The sequence below is a fragment of the Salvelinus namaycush genome, chromosome 23 (genome assembly GCF_016432855.1).
Source record: "Salvelinus namaycush isolate Seneca chromosome 23, SaNama_1.0, whole genome shotgun sequence".
Taxonomy (NCBI): domain Eukaryota; kingdom Metazoa; phylum Chordata; class Actinopteri; order Salmoniformes; family Salmonidae; genus Salvelinus; species Salvelinus namaycush.
This window is the reverse complement of record NC_052329.1, coordinates 11,349,456-11,366,135: the sequence shown is the minus strand read 5'-3', so window position 1 is coordinate 11,366,135 and position 16,680 is coordinate 11,349,456. Positions and strand designations below refer to the sequence as shown.

The window sequence follows — 16,680 nt, the reverse complement described above, 5'->3', positions numbered from 1 at the left end:
CTCTAGCAATGGGGGCTTCCATGGATATGTTGAGCCCGGAACTGACACAGACCAGAAACAGCTTTGCCGCCCTGGATCCAGAGGTTCCCGGCGCCTTCGTCCTTGGTGGCTTCCCAATCAAGATCCTATCCGGAGGTACCTGCGTCTTCGTCCTCGGTTCTGTCTCCCTCTCCGGTGGCTTCTACCTCGGGTTCAGATCTGAGAGACCTGCCCATAAAACATCACCACCTGTCATCATAGGCAGCTCTACGGTGAGAAACATCTCAGTCCCCAAGGCAAAAACTCTGTGCTACCCAGGAGAACAAGTACAGAACATCACAAGGCTGCTTCCTACTGTTCTACCACACATGCTGGGAGCTGACACTGTCGTAGTCCATGTGGGGTCAAACGACATCAGGAGGGCTAACTCTGAACATTTTAAAAGAACTAATTTGAGCATTAAAAGACTCCAAAAAAACTGCCAATAATTTCAGGTCCAGTACCATCGTTGGGCCGCGGGTGTGAAAGATTCAGCAGACTGCTGGCATTACACATCTGGCTAAAAGACTACTGTACTCTGCTGGAGTTACTTATTGATAACTTTGAAACCTCTGGAAACAGAAGATACTCTACAGGAATGACGGAGTTCATCCAAATCATCTTGGCTCCTGGACTCTGTCTACGCATCCAAGGTCGCATTGAAACAATGACTGGTAAATGATCCAAGACCATCTCAGTTAATCCCTACCATTGTGACAATGAGTCGTCATAATGCTGCATCAAATGCACATGATCTTAGGGGCATGGGCAAACACAAAGTAAGTAATTTATGTACCCCTAATTGCACCAAATACATCTGTTTATCCTACAGCTATTGTAAGCAGTAATCATGAGCCTATAAACCAGACTTACACTGTTAGCACTGAGGCGGTGTGCAATAGTAGGAAGACCACTTCATGCAGTTCACCTTGCACTATCAGCTCCAATGTAAATAACATGAGTAAGTCGACCTTTGATAAGCTTCCCAGTAAAGCATTCAAAACAATCAAGCAACCCAGAAAAGTGCTACAAATAGCCCATATTAACATATGTAGCCTAAGAAACAAGGTCCATGAAGTCTATAACTTGCTTGTAACAGATGACATTCATATTCTGACTATCTCTGAAACTCACTTAGATAATACCTTTGATGATACAGTGGTAGCAATGGTTATAACATCTACAGAAAAGACAGAAATGCCAATGGAGGCAGTGTTGCGGTCTATATTCAGAACCACGTTCCTGTAAAGCTTAGAGACGATCTAATGTTAAATACTGTTGAAGTAATATGGCTACAGGTTCATCTGCCTCTCCTAAAGCCCATTCTTGTGGGAAGCTGCTATAGACCACCAAGTGCTAACAGTCAGTATCTGGATAATGTGTGTGAAATGCTTGATAATGTATGTGAATTCAACAGAGAAGGAGATTTTCTGGGTGATTTAAATATTGACTGGCTATCATCAAGCTGACCACACAAGAAAAAACTTCAAACTGTAACCAGTGCCTGCAACCTGGATCAGGTTGTCAGTCAACCTACCAGGGTAGTTACAAACAGCAAAGGATTTAAATCATGAACATGTATTGATCACATTTTTACTAACGCTGCAGATATTTGCTTTAAAGCAGTATCCAAATCCATAGGATGTAGTGATCACAATATAATAGCCATATCTAGGAAAACCAAAGTTCCAAAGGCTGGGCCTAATATAAGAGGTCATACAAAAAGTTTTGTAGTGATTCATATGTTGATGATGTAAAGAATATTTGCTGGTCTGTGGTGTGTAATGAGGAGCAACCAGACACTGCACTTGACGCATTTATGAAACTACTTTTCCAGTTACTAATAAGCACGTACCCATTTAGAAAATGACTGGAAAAACTGTTAAATCCCCATGGATTGATGAGGAATTGAAAAATGGTATGGTTGAGAGGGATGAGGCAAAAGGTATGACAAATAAGTCTGGCAGCCCAACTGATTGGCAAACATCCTGCAAATTAAGAACTAATGTGATTAAACAAAAATAAACTACACTATGAAACAAAGCTAAATTAAAAAGCTTTGGGGCACCTTCAATTACATTTTGGGGAAAAGAGCCAACACGGCTCCTTCATTCAATCAGATGGCCATTCATCAAAGCCCACTGATATAGCAAACAAATTACTTTTTCATTGGCAAGACTGTAGCGGTATTTATTAGATAGTGGTAAAGATATAGATTTTGTTCGGCGCCAGGCAGGTATTAACCATGCCGAAAGGAAAAGAGTAGAATAGAGAGAGTACCACTACCAGACCCACACACATCAGCAGAAGAGAGCGTAGCCTGTTTGCCAGAGAATAGAAAAGAGAAGACACTCCATATAAAACCCACGTCACAGCACAGGGGTAACCCCACCAATAATACCTCATACAATAATAATGGCAGAGCAATTGAACAGCAACTTCTTAGAGACAATTTACAAGAAAGAACCCAGTCATCAACAGAGGTTTTGCAATAATCTGTATTACCTTCCAGTGGAGCAGTGCAGAGGCTCTGAATGTGAGGGGTGTTCATAGACAAAACAAAGGCCTTAAAATGTCCACAATCTTCTCGGCAACATGTCATTAGCACACACCACCTCAATACAGTTCAAATAACAATACACAACTTGCGAGCAACCTCCCTTTTAACTAAAATGTCAACCAAAATAATTCTAGCAGGGCAATAATAGTCCAGCGCTAATGAACATCAACGGAAAGTGAATCTGACAAATAGAAAGTCTGCTGCAGAGTAAAGCACTGGAACGATAGAGGGAAGAGAACAGGAGATCTTAGCTGTGGTCTTCCGGCTTGCAGTTGTACTGTGACCGTCTGATGGTTTGTAAGTCAAAGCTACGCAACAATGTTGCTACTAATCCATGTCATCCATATCCGGTGTGGCCCCAAACGATAACAACCACGACCTAGAGCGGTCACACTGATGATTGAGCTAACTTTTTTTTGCATGGTGTGCTTTTTACGTAAAGTTTTTTTGAAATCTGACACAGCGGTTGCATCAAGAACAAGTGTATCTTTAATTCTATGTAAAACATGTATCTTTCATCAAAGTTTATGATGAGTATTTCTGTTATTTGATGTGGCTCTCTGCAATTTCTCCGGATATTTTGGAGGCATTTCTGAACATGGCGCCAATGTAAACAGATTTTTGGATATAAATATGCACATTATCGAACAAAACATACATGTATTGTGTAACATGATGTCCTATGAGTGTCATCTGATGAAGATCAAAGGTTAGTGATTAATTTAATCTCTTTCTGCTTTTTGTGACTCCTATCTTTGGCTGGTAAATGGCTGTGTGTTTTTTGGACTTGACAGTGATCTAACATAATCATATGTTGTGTTTTCGCTGTAAAGCATTTTTTTTAAATTATTATTATTATTATTTTTTTTTTTTATTTTTTTTTTTAAATCGGACACGATGGGTAGATTAACAAGATGTTTATCTTTCATTTGCTGTATTGGAGTTATTAATCTGTGAAAGTTACATATTTCAAAAAAATATTTTTGAATTTCCCGCGCTGCCTTTTCAGCGGAATGTTGTCAGGGGTTCCGCTAGCGGAACGTGTGTCCTAGAAAGGTTAAACAAACTACACACGCTGAAAATAAACAAGACTTCTGCAGCATAGCACACACAATCAAACTGTAGCGCCAACCAAGAGCTCCCTCCCAGAGAGCTGAAAGGGCTGTCTATATCTCCTCCTTCCTTACTGCTGATGCGCTCTTAAAGTGGCAGCTTTTAGGGATGACATGCCAGCAACAAACACTGACACTACACATTCAAGTATATCGGACCAAATTATGAAAGACAAGAATTGTACTTTTGAATTCCGTAAAGTCAGTGTGGAAGAGGTGAAAAAAGTGTCTATCAACAATTAAAAGCCACCGGGGTTTGTCAATCTGGATGGAAATTTACTGAGGATAATAGCAGATGATATTGCCACTTCTATTTGCCACAACTTCAATTTAAGCCTACTAGAGAGCATGTGCCCTCAGGCCTGGAGGGAAGCTAAAGTCATTCCGCTACCCAAGAATAGTAAAGCCCCCTTTACTGGCTCAAGTAGCCGACCAATCAGCCTGTTACCAACTTCTGGAGAAAAAAATTGTGTTTGACCAGATACAATGCTATTTCACAGTAAACAAATTGACAACAGAATTTCAGCATGCTTATAGGGAAGGACACTCAACAAGCACAGCACTTACACAAATGACTGATGCTTGGCTGAGAGAAATTGATGATAAAATGATTGTGGGGGCTGTCTTGTTAGACTTCAGTGCAGCTTTTGACATTATCGATCAAAGTCTGCTGCTGGAAAAACCGTATGTGTTATGACTTTACACCCCCTGCTATAATGTGGATAAAGAGTGACTTGTCTAACAGAACACAGAGGGTGTTCTTTAATGGAATCCTCTCAAATATAATCCAGTTAGAATCAGGAATTCCCCAGGGTAGCCGTTTAGGCCCCTTGCTTTTTAATTTTTTTACTAACGACATGCCACTGACTGAGTAAAGCCAGAGTATCTACATATGTGGACGACTCAACTATACACGTCAGCTACTACAGCGACTGAAATGACTAACACTCAACAAAGAGCTGCAGTTAGTTTCAGCATGGGTGGCAAGGAATAAGTTAGCCCTAATTCTAAAACTAAAAGCATTGTATTTGAAACAAAACACTAACTAAACATTACACCTTAACTAAATCTTGTAATAAATAATGTGGAAAATGAGCAAGTTGAGATGATTAACTTCATTAAGGTAGGGGGCACTATTTTCACCTCTGGATGAAAAGCATGCCCAAAGTAAACTGCCTGTTACTCAGGTCCAGAAGCTAGGATATGCATATAATTGGTAGATTTGGATAGAAAACTCTAAAGTTTCCAAAACTGTTAAAATAATGTCTGAGTATAACAGAACTGATATGGCAGGTGAAAACCTGAGAAAAATCCATCCAGGAAGTGGGATTTTTTTATGTTTGTCGTTTTCCATTGACTGCCTATACAGATTCCATTGACTTAGGACTCAAATTGCACTTCCTACGGCTTCCACTAGGTGTCAACAATCTTCAGAAATTGTTTCAGGCTTGTATTCTGAAAAATGAGGGAGTAAGACTACTCTGAATGAGTGGACACTGCAGTGTCCCAGATGTTATTCATGCGCGCCGACCGAGAGCGCACCTTTCTTGTTTTCTTTTTATATTGACGAAGCTTTTGTCCGGTTGAAATATTATTGATTATTATGACTAAAAACAACCTGAGGATTGATTATAAACATTGTTTGGCATGTTTCTACGAACTTTACTGATACTTTTCGGATTTTTCGTCTGCCTGTTTTGACTGCCTTTGAGCCTGTGGATTACTGAACAAAACGCGAACAAAACTGAGGTTTTTGGATATAAAGAGGGACTTTATCGAACAAAACGAACATTTATTGAGTAAATGGGAGTCTTGTGAGTGCAACCATATGAAGATCAAAGTGATACATTTTATCGCTATTTCTGACTTGTGTAACTCCTCTACTTGGCTGGTAACTGTTTGTAATGATTTGTCTTCTGGGCGCTGTTCTCAGATAATCGCATGGTATGCTTTCGCCGTAAAGCCTTTTTGAAATCTGACACCGTGGTTGGATTAACAAGAAGTTAATCTTTAAAACGATGTATAACACTTGTATGTTTTATGAATTTTTATAATGAGTATTTCTGTTTTTGAATTTGGCGCTCTGCAATTTCACTGGATGTTGGCCAGGTGGGACGCTACCGTCCCACACCCCCTAGAGAGGTTAAACTGCTTGGAGTAACCCTTGATTGTAAACTGTCATGGTCAAAACATATTGATGCAGCAGTAGCTAAGATGGGGAGAAGTCTGTCTATAATAAAGTGATGCTCTGTCTTTTTAACAGCACTATCAACAAGGCAGGTCCTACAGGCCATAGTTTTGTAGCACCTTGACGACTGATGTACACAGAGAGCTAATATTAATAAATATGCATGTCAATCTCTCCTGGCTGAAAGTGGAGGAGAGATGGACTTCTTTATTTTTGAGAGGTATTGACATGTTGAATGCACTGAGCTTTCTGTCTAAACTACTGGCACACAGCTCGGTCACTCATGCATACCCCACAAGAGGTCTCTTCACAGTCCCCAAGTCCAGATGGGAAACACACAGTACTACATAGAGCCATGACTACATGGAACTCTATTCCACATCCATGTAACTGACGCAAGCAGTAAAATTAGATTTAAAAACAGATTAAAAAAACATTTTGGAACAGCGGGACTGTGAAGCAACAAACATTGGCACAGACACATGCATACGCGATAACATACGCATTATACATACACATGGATTTAGTACTGTAGATATGTGGTAGTGGTGGAGTAGGGGCCTGAGGGCACACATTGTTGTGAAATCTGTGAATGTATTGTAATGTTTTTAAAATTGTATAAACTGCCTTAATTTTGCTGGACCCCAGGAAGAGTAGCTGCTGCTTTGGCAGCATATAAATGGGGATCCATAATAAAAACAAGTCAGTTAAGCACAAATTCTTATTTACAATGACGGCCCGGATGACGCTGGGCCAATTGCGGGCCGCCCTATGGGACTCCCATTCACGGCCGGATGTGATACAGCCTGGATTCGAACCAGGGACTGTAGTGATGCCTCTTGCACTGAGATGCAGTGCCTTAGACAGCTTCGTCCATGTGTGTTAACTATTTAACTGTACTAGAATGCTTAAAAAGGCTGCTAAAATACATTTATATCGGTATCGTGTTTTTTGCCAAGGAAAATATCGGAATCGGCCAAAAATGTCATATCAGTGGTTCACTATTTCACTGCACCTATTTGGGTCACATATGACAGTACATACCTACGTAGAACAGCATCTGTGTGTGTTGTGTGCGTAACTGTAGCAGTGTCCAGCCTTATTAAATTAGTGTTGCCATGGTTAGGAGTGCAGAGTCACTCCAAGTTAAAAGAGAGAAGAGCTAAACCTCCAGGTTAGGACAACACATCCCTCTTTCTCCATCTCAGTCTACCCTTACCTGACGACTAACTGAATTCTTCCGCTGCTCTATGTTCGCTACATACTTCAGTCTCAGACTGCCATCGTTGAAGTCGCTTGTGGTGACCTCAAAACGAGGGATGTTGTACAAAACAAAGTCATCAGCGATTGGATCATCTCCAACCAATCAGAGTATCAAAGCCAAAAACACATTTTCAAAACGTCGCTTTACACAAGGGGATCTGGCTCTGACCCAACCCATCTGTTTCTGGAACCAATCAGAATGGTTAGAATGTGTTTGCAGTCTAGAAATTGTCAGGCTTAGATCCAGACTCATTGCGGTGAAGAAACTAACCTCCTTAGGCGTCGTAGCGTTTGACCGGAACAAGGAGTTTGGGTAGTCAGGCAAAGTCTACCCCTCCGCTCTTCTTTCTCTATCAAACTCTTCATTTCTACCGCTACTTTTCTCACTTCTCTATATCCATCCAACCCTCATTCTATACCAAGCAAACCTCACTCCAACCCTCATTCTATACCAAGCAAACCTCACCGCAACCCTCATTCTATACCAGGCCTGGGCAATTATTTTCCATGGAGGGCAACATTAGAATATATTTTTGCCATTGCGGGCCAGAATCATATTACAGGATTATACATCATGTGTGTATGACTGATGACAGATATACAGTTGAAGTCGGTATTTTCATTACTAAACATGCAATGAACTGCACGGAGGGAAAAGTGCACTGTGCATTCAGCACCAAGGATAGAACTCTTGTTAACGGGTACGCACAAAAACACAAGAAAGAGGGAGAGCTCAACATTAAATTTAAACTACTCAATCAGTGTGAGGAGTGAAGTCTCTGATAGGCATTGACTAGAGCAGTGAAGCCAGGTATAGTTTCTGACCTCGCTATGCGCAGGATTGCTGAGAGGTGAGAGTCAGTAAGAGATGATCTGTGTCTTGACGTGTTATATTTCATCACTGAAAATGTCTGTTCACATACATTGGGTCAACCTAACAGTACAAACATCTTCTGAGCATGACTCCGGAAAGTTTTGCTCATTGAGAGATGCATAGAACCTCGTCAGTGACATTGGAGAACGATTCAAAAACAATCACTGCTTCAGACTGAAGATCGATAAGCTCAAGTTGCAGGTCAGTGGGAGCGTTATCCACATTGAAGGGGAAAGGAGAGGAAACCAACAGCATGTCATTTTCCAACACTTTGAAATCCTCAAAACGACGAGAAAACTCACCGTTCAAAGCAGCAGCGATGTATACTTCTCCCGCTGGTCATTTGATAGGGAACACACTAGTAGTGTTGGAAGGTGGATGTATACTTCTCCCGCTGGTCATCTGATAGGGAACACACTAGTAGTGTTGGAAGGTGGATGTATACTTCTCCCGCTGGTCATCTGATAGGGAACACACTAGTAGTGTTGGAAGGTGGATGTATACTTCTCCCGCTGGTCATCTGATAGGGAACACACTAGTAGTGTTGGAAGGTGGATGTATACTTCTCCCGCTGGTCATCTGATAGGGAACACACTAGTAGTGTTGGAAGGTGGATGTATACTTCTCCCGCTGGTCATCTGATAGGGAACACACTAGTAGTGTTGGAAGGTGGGTGAGATTGTTGGCTTCTACTTGGCGGGTCAGTAGTCATTTTCCCTTGAAGGTTATGACAAGGCTGTACATCTGATGTGCAAAAAGGCCCTTCCCTTGTAGTTTGGAATTCAGTTCATTCATGAGGGCCATGATGTCCACGGTGAAGGCAAAAATCTGCCAACCATTCTTTATCTTGTAGTTGAGGGAAATCCACATATTTTCCATTCATTTGCAAAAACTCTGCAATCTCCGACTTCAGGACCCACACCCTTTTAAGCACCTTCCCCAAACTCAGCCATCTCATGTTTGTGTGGTAGTGGAGATCTGCATGACCCGACTGTCTCTTCCAACAGGGAGACAAACTGCCTGTAGTTTAAAGATTTTGCTCTTATGAAGTTTACCACTTTAGTGACTGTATCCACAACATGGCTCATTTTCAGAACACATTTACAGAGCACCTCCTAATGAATATTGCAATGCAGGAAAATACTTTTCTGATCTGGGTTCAGCTCAGCTACTTGATCTTGTATCCTTTTCAAAAGGCCAATGTTTTTTTCATGTCAAGTTTGGGCACCCATCAGTGGTCACACTGGATAACTTTTCAAACTCAGTCCCTGCCTTGTCACACACTTATTAACCTCCAATAAATCGTTCCCTGTGGTTGTGCTCTTCGTTGACTGCACCGAAGCAAGCTCCTCTGTAATTTCAAAGTCTGGGGTTATGACCTCGTAAGAATATCAACAACTGCGCTGTATCATGTGCATCACTGCTCTCATCCAGGGCCAAGGAGAAATAGGTGAAATCTTTTACCTTGTCTTTCAACTGTTGTTCCATATTCTCTGCGATGTCCTCAACATGCCGTGCCACTGCTCATCTTGACAGGGAAACATTTTCAAACAGCTCTTTCTTGTCGGGGCAAAGTATTGCTGCAGAGTCAATTAAACATTCTTTAATGAATTCGCCCTCAGCGAATGGCTTGCTATGTTTAGCAATTTTGTGGACATGTACATAGCTAGCTCTCGCAATTCCGTCGTTTGCTGAATGCCGTTTTGTAAAAAGTCCTTGCTGCTTTTGCAACTGAGAAACTCTTTCGATGAACTTGCACTCTGTTCAGAAGACATATTCCTATCTTTCTCTGCATGCTTCGTCTGGAAGTGTCGGAACAAGTTGTAGTCTTTCAAGACAGCAATGCTCTCTTTGCACACTAAGCACACAGCTGTCCCTGATACCTCAATAAAGAGATATTTCTATGTCCACTCTTGCTGGAACACCCTACATTCAGTCTACTTTCCTTTTCTTTGAAAAACTAATTTTGCGCAATTTCTAGCTAGCTACAATTTGTAACTGTGACGTGTGTGTCAGACTGTCAGTCACTGTCTGTCCTCGTGCAGTTGTTAATTATACGTGCCTTCAAAATAAAATGTCCCACAAGCGGTGGGAGTTAAATCATTACACAAAGGCGAGTATTCATTGGGCTTTTAATTTGAATAACAAATAGTAAAGTTCAAAACCTATCGCAAATTCTTTGTGATCTGAGCATGATTCCGCGGGCCGTATTGAATCAGGTCGCGGGCCGACCTTTGACCAGGCGTGTTCTATACCAAGCAAACCTCCATTCAAAACTAGATCTATTCTTTCTATACCTTTCTGCATCTACTTTGTCTTTCATTCCATCGATCGCTCAACCTTTTCAACTCTTATTTCCTCTCTCCTTCACAACAAACTAATACTGTAAAATCATCTTCCTTTCTTTTTGTTTCAATATATCCCCTTCTGTACTCCTTTATTATTGCCTGCATACTGTAGCTGTACTGCTCAGCCCCTTTCACCCGATGTTCCTCGCTCCTCCTCCCATCTCTCTCTCTGAATTCCTTTGCAGGTCTTGGCTTGTGAAGCAAGAAAGTGGAGAATTCCATCAAGCTGCTGTTCTCTCTGGTTCAGTCACTGGTCATGTCACACTTCCTATGTGTCTGCATGTCCTGTATATGCTCATTATTATATGAAGTCTATCTAGTGTAAATCTATTTACTGTATACCTACTATAAATCTACCAACTGTATATCTACCTAGTGTATCTCTCGGTATGTATGTGACCTCGTCTGAGGGCATGCTAGTGCTTTGTGCATATTAAGCCACAGAAGGTATTTGGCTGAGGGGATACGACTGTTTGATGGGGCATGACACCCCCCCCCCCTCCACCCCTAAACACACACACGCACACACACACGAGCACAGCTGCTCCACAAAACACACACTCCTGGCTTCCCTTCAGATTTCAGAGAGGATGTTACACAAGTCATCAACGGCTGTGAGGGGTGATTACATTTGACTGTGACAGCAGGAAGTGTGTGTTTGCGTGTGTGTGTGTCAGAGAACCAGTTAGGGAGCAAGAGGACAGTTGAGGATGGTGGGTGGGTGGCAGCAATATTAGAAGATGCAGGTGTCTCATTCATTCATTCAACAAGAACACTGACTACTGTACAAACACACATGACCTCAATGGTATTGTATAAACAGGCAGGTGGGGAGTATATGTCCCTGAAGGAGGGTGTTTCAGTAGTAAATCTATTGTAATGAATAGAGAGAAGGAAAGAAGAGAGGGGAGAAGGATGAGAGGGGGTAGATTGCAGCACACCAGCAGGTGTCATTGAGATGGAGGACGGGATGTCAATCAGAACCCCACTGGATTGGAGGATTGGGTCCAGACGAGAGAGACACACCCAGTATGACTGGCTAATTTAAAGGGGTAGGAACCAGTCCTTTTAGCTATCACTTTTCACCAAGAGACCAGGTCATTTTATAATAACTTTTAGGAGAGGCCTGGTTGTGGAGTAAATAGCAGGTTGTCTAAAGGGCTGCATTGTTAAGTTGACTGAAGACTGACGTCAGCAGTGTTATCAGTCGTCCCCCCCCCCCCCCCCCCCCCCCATTACCTCAGAGGGGGCTTGAGAACAGCCCCACCTAACACTGGGCAGCCTGGCACGCTGCCTGATTAAAAATATCTCCTCTGTTTCCCACAGGGCTATCACACCAACTCAAAATAACATTATCCTTCAAGAGAGAACTAAATACAAGTTAATTTGATCAGTACACATTCATTTCAATGAGCAACTACAGTAAATGGCGAATACTTATAATTATCTGTGTGATATCAGTGATCCAAATGTCAATTTAATCATGACACGTTCGCTAATGATCCTCACTTTCTGCACTATTGAATACAGTGCAATCATGAGGCTGCACACAAAAACACATTTACAATAGTCTACTGCCATCAGTCAGACAGACAGTTCTGACCTTTCTTTGCAGGAAGTGCATTAATGCTCTGAACGATAATTAGTTCCGCAGTCATGGCCACCGTCTGGGCACACTCTTGATATAGTGTGTGTTCGCGCACGCGCCAAATGGCTACTATAACGGTCTGTGTGAGAGGGCAATAGATAAACCATGCATGATTGCCATTTAGGAATTCATGTGGTGGAAGTGTGTTGAGGTCAATGAGTGTGTGCGTGTGTTTGCGTACTGTGTCGTAAATAAGTCAAATGTGTGTATTAAGTGTTTATGCAAACAAATTGTCCCCTCGGAAGCACAGAGCTCTCTCTCACATGACTGAGAGAATTGCTCCATTCATGCCTCCAGTCACCACCTCCTCTCCCCCAGACCCCGTGTGTTAGTGCTCCAGGGGGGCTGTGTGTGGAATTGGCTCTCATAGCCACAGATACTGTATTAGACGCACACTCCTGTTTGTATCTCTGACGGTCCCCTGACATCATGCCTCCCTCGTCTCGCTGGGAAGCTTACTGACTTGGTGCTTTGGTCTCACGAGGCTGCTGTAAACACACACGTTTGAATCAAATTATAATTTAGACAATAATAGAGGAATGGGGATTGTGTGTGTGTGTTGGAGTGAGATGGTAAAGAGAGAGAAACATGTCTGAGTTCTAACAAGTGTAATTTCCATTGTCTTATCTTGAGAGGAAAGATTCGGCCCTCTTGTGGGAGCGAAACCCCAGAAGGGTGTGTGGACCACAAATGTACACATCTCAGTCATACAGTGAAGATGCACTATATATACACAAAAGCATGTGGACACCCCTATTTCAGCCACACCCGTTGCTGACATGTATAAAATTGTGCACACAGACATGCAATCTCCATAGACAAACATTGGCAGAAGAATGGCCTTACTGAAGAGCTCAGTGACTTTCAACGTGGCACCGTCATAGGATGCCACCTTTCCAACAAGTAGGTTTGTCAAATTTCTGCCCTGCCCCAGTCAACTGTAAATGCTGTTATTGTGAAGTAGAAACTTCTAGGAGCAACAACAGCAAAGTGGTAGGCCACACAAGCTCACAGACTGGGATCGGCGAGTGCTTAAGTGCGTAGCACGCATAAAAATCGTCTGTCCTCGGTTGCAACACTCACTACCAAGTTCCAAACTGCCTCTGGAAGCAAAGTCAGCACAAGAACTAGTCGTCAAGAGCTTCATGAAATGGGTTCCCATGGCCGAGCAGCCGCACACATGCGCAATGACAAGCGTCGGCTGGAGTGGTATAAGGTTTGCCGCCATTGGACTCTGGAGCAGAGGAAACGCGTTCTCTGAAGTGATGAATCATGCTTTACCATCTGGCAGTTCGACGGACGAATCTGGGTTTGGTGGATGCCAGGAGAACGCTACCTCCTCGAATACATAGTGCCAACTGTACTGTTTGGTGGAGGAGAAATTATGGTCTTGGGTTGTTTTCCATGGTTCGGGCTAGACCCCTTAGTTCCAGTAAAGGGAAATCTTAACGCTACAGCGTACAATAACTCTCTAGGCGATTCTGTGTTTCCAACTTTGTGGCAACAGTTTGGGGATTGCTCTTTCCTGTTTCAGCATGACAATGCCCCCGTGCACAAAGCGAGGTCCATACAAAAATGGTTTGTAGAGATCGGTATGGAAGAACTTGACTAGCCTGCACAGAGCCCTGACCTCAACCCCATTGAACACCTTTGGGATGAATTGGAACGCCGACTGTGAGCCATGCCTAAATCGCCCAACCTCACTAATGCTTTTGTGGCTGAATGGAAGCAAGTCCCCGCAGCAATGATCCAACATCTAGTCGAAAGCCTTCCCAGAAGAGTGGAGGTTGTTGTAGCAGCAATGGGAGATCTCATTCTAATTCCCATGATTTTGGAATGAGATGTTCAACGAGCAGGATTCCACATACTCTTGGTCATCTAGTGTAAGTCACACACTGTTTGCATCCACTTTAACCATTATAGAATATGCTACCAAATAATTAGACCCGACTTGCTTAAAGATGCATTACGCAGAAATTGCTTCGCCATTTCCTAGTTACTAAAATTCAAATAGTTTGCCTAATTTCAGTTTATTTGACAAAACAAGTGTAGTGTAGAGAATCATTGTACCATCTAAACCGCTGAAATATATTTTCCATAACCAAAAATATTGTATTTTCAGCTGAACAAAACCGAAAGAAAGTAAAAGATGCAGAAATTACAGTTAAGACCGGGAAGCATAGCACACATAACAAATGTACCACTTCTTATACTTTCAATGAGAATGACAGATCTATAACTTACAATTCTGTGAGTTTGGTCTTCGCCCCAAAAGTTATATTGCAGCTTTGAGAGAATCCGAGAGAGATACATGCTCAAACTTGCATGAGCATTAGAATTTATTAAATATAATTTAAACTACATCTAAAATTGTGTCACTTAATTCACTAATATATCTAACGACAGGTAAGGTGTGCCATCACATTGGCTTGGCAATAACTATATCAAAGTCTCAAAGACACAGCCCCCTTGGAATCATTGTCCTAGGCATATGTTGTTTGTCACCAAGTGTGCTCGGAGTTAGCCTATCCAAGTGTAGACAGGCCTACCTGCTGACAAAGTGGGGCAAAAAGCATAGGCCTGGCGAAAATGACAAACAGTGTGCTACTACACTACGCTATTCATTAATTTTCCTGAAACGCACTATCTGCCGGTTAACCGCTCAATTCTACCCGTCCTCTCCAAAAACTTCCCAGTTCTACACATAAAAACGTCACGTCTGAGTTTGAGTTTAAATATAAACTACAGCGGGGCAAACGTCGATGTGACGTGCCCTATTTTACCACTCTATCAATGTTCCTGTAACATCCCCTTCAGTTTGGCATAGAGTACATACAAAATAAATCCTGACATAACCAACAGCAAAGAATAGCAATGGTACCAAGTGTAGCCTAAACATGTCCCCATCGTGTCATCCGTAGCCTAGAGTCAACCCGTGGTTTTGTATAGCCTGAGATAAAAATGATGGGAACTGCAGCAGCGGAATACACCAGGAGTAAGCTACACCGGGTGCAGAGGGGTAAACGAGTGCGTCAAGCCCGAGTTTTAATTAATGGCAAGTCACCAAATAAAATTATTAAAACGACACCCAACCGCATCTTAAATACATTGCATAATAGTTGCGAGACCAAAACATGTCGCTGCTTTCGAAGGCCCATATTTAAAAACGACTACAATCCGAGGATATTTGGCATAGTCTACATAACTCGGAGGGTTTGTAGTTCACATGGTCCTAGGTGTAGATGATACTTACGGATGATAACCCTAGGGATAAGGCTGAATGTATCCTTGGGTGTTCTGAGAGTAAACCAATCATAAAACTCGTTTCGAAACATTGCCTATTGTTTAACAAAAATAAGAAACTAATATTTTCAAAACACGACAAAAATGGAAATGTAGCCGATAAATTCAAACAACCATATGGGTGAGGTGTAGATACAACGTAGCACTTCAAATCCACCTCGGTCGACGTGCTCACTGACTCCATGTAGGTTAGCCTACTAATTCGTGATAGCGACGGAAGTGTGCCAGGGACTTACCTTGAGTTACACTCCTGTTGGGAATAGGAGAATATCGACCGTCCTAGTGAGGAAATAGGTATAGTAGTTTTTCTCTCGATTGAATCCACAATAACGATATTTAGGCTTTAAAATATGCGTGACAAGATGAGCCGTGAGAAACCGCTGTCTTCTCCCCGCAGGACAATGCGGCCAGGTGGGCTGATCGGCGTTGGCTTCCTGTTTTTCAGAAGGTGAACCACGCACAGTTCGGGTGCTGTTCGTTTTTTTTCTTCTATCCCTCCCGTTCCGTCTCTCCCCCTCCCTGCGTAACCTACACTGTTCTTGCAGTCGCCTAGTGCTCAGCCGGCTTTGCTTCCCCTATCTTCATATCTTCGGCATGAAACTTCGGGGCCGAGATTTCACCCGGAAACACACAGTTCTGAAACCTCTCCAACTAATTGAGATGAAAGAAAAGAACGCGAGTGGAATTTGTCAGTTGAAACATTCATTCCAACGTTGCCGAAGGCGCGTCGATTATCCCCGATGCATTATTTTGGTGAGGGGGTCGCGTGTTGACTTGAGGCGGTCATTATACTGGGTTCTCTGCCAGTCAGTGCCTGCCTGGTTGTGAGGCTGTGTTAAAAACAAATAGGCACACTATGCCTTCTTTTGTATGTCAATAACAGTAAAGGCAGTGCATTCGTCTATAGTTTAGCCTACTGTGAATGCATAACCAACATGTAGCCCCATAGGCTAATGGTTCACGTTAAACTATGCTACATTATTCATCATGGTTTTGATCTAAACCGTCTCATAGAGAGTAAGGATAAACCAGAGGTATTTATTAGTTATTAATAATTGTATAGGGCCTGCACCATGCAACACAAGTCAGTTGCCTCATCATCAATTGAAAGGGCAGCAAGTTGACCCTTTGTCAAGTGGTGGTGTTGTCTCTGATCTATCATATTTTGAAAAGCACAGTGACAAAACGCAGAAAAAAGTATGTATTTGGTCTGATACAGCAGTCCACTGTTGCTGCAGGGAGAAATGTAACCATTAATGAAAGAGCTGTGTCGCCTCCTGGTGACCTGTTTATATAAATGAGGACATGTTCTTACATCATTATTGACGGAGAACATTGGTGAGTTAAGTTTGATTTAACGTTTGCT

General features: G+C 42.4%; 1 protein-coding gene across 1 annotated transcript in view; it reads right to left on the bottom strand.

Annotated features, from left to right (window-relative positions):
* Positions 1 to 15,813, bottom strand: part of LOC120018079 (phosphatidylinositol 4,5-bisphosphate 3-kinase catalytic subunit beta isoform-like) — an 87,860-nt gene extending 72,047 nt beyond the window's left edge. Inside the window, exon 1 of the mRNA XM_038961044.1 lies at positions 15,551 to 15,813. The gene's annotated coding sequence lies outside the window, so the exon portion shown is untranslated. The remainder of the gene's footprint in view (positions 1 to 15,550) is intronic.
* Between the last annotated feature and the right edge of the window lie 867 nt (positions 15,814 to 16,680).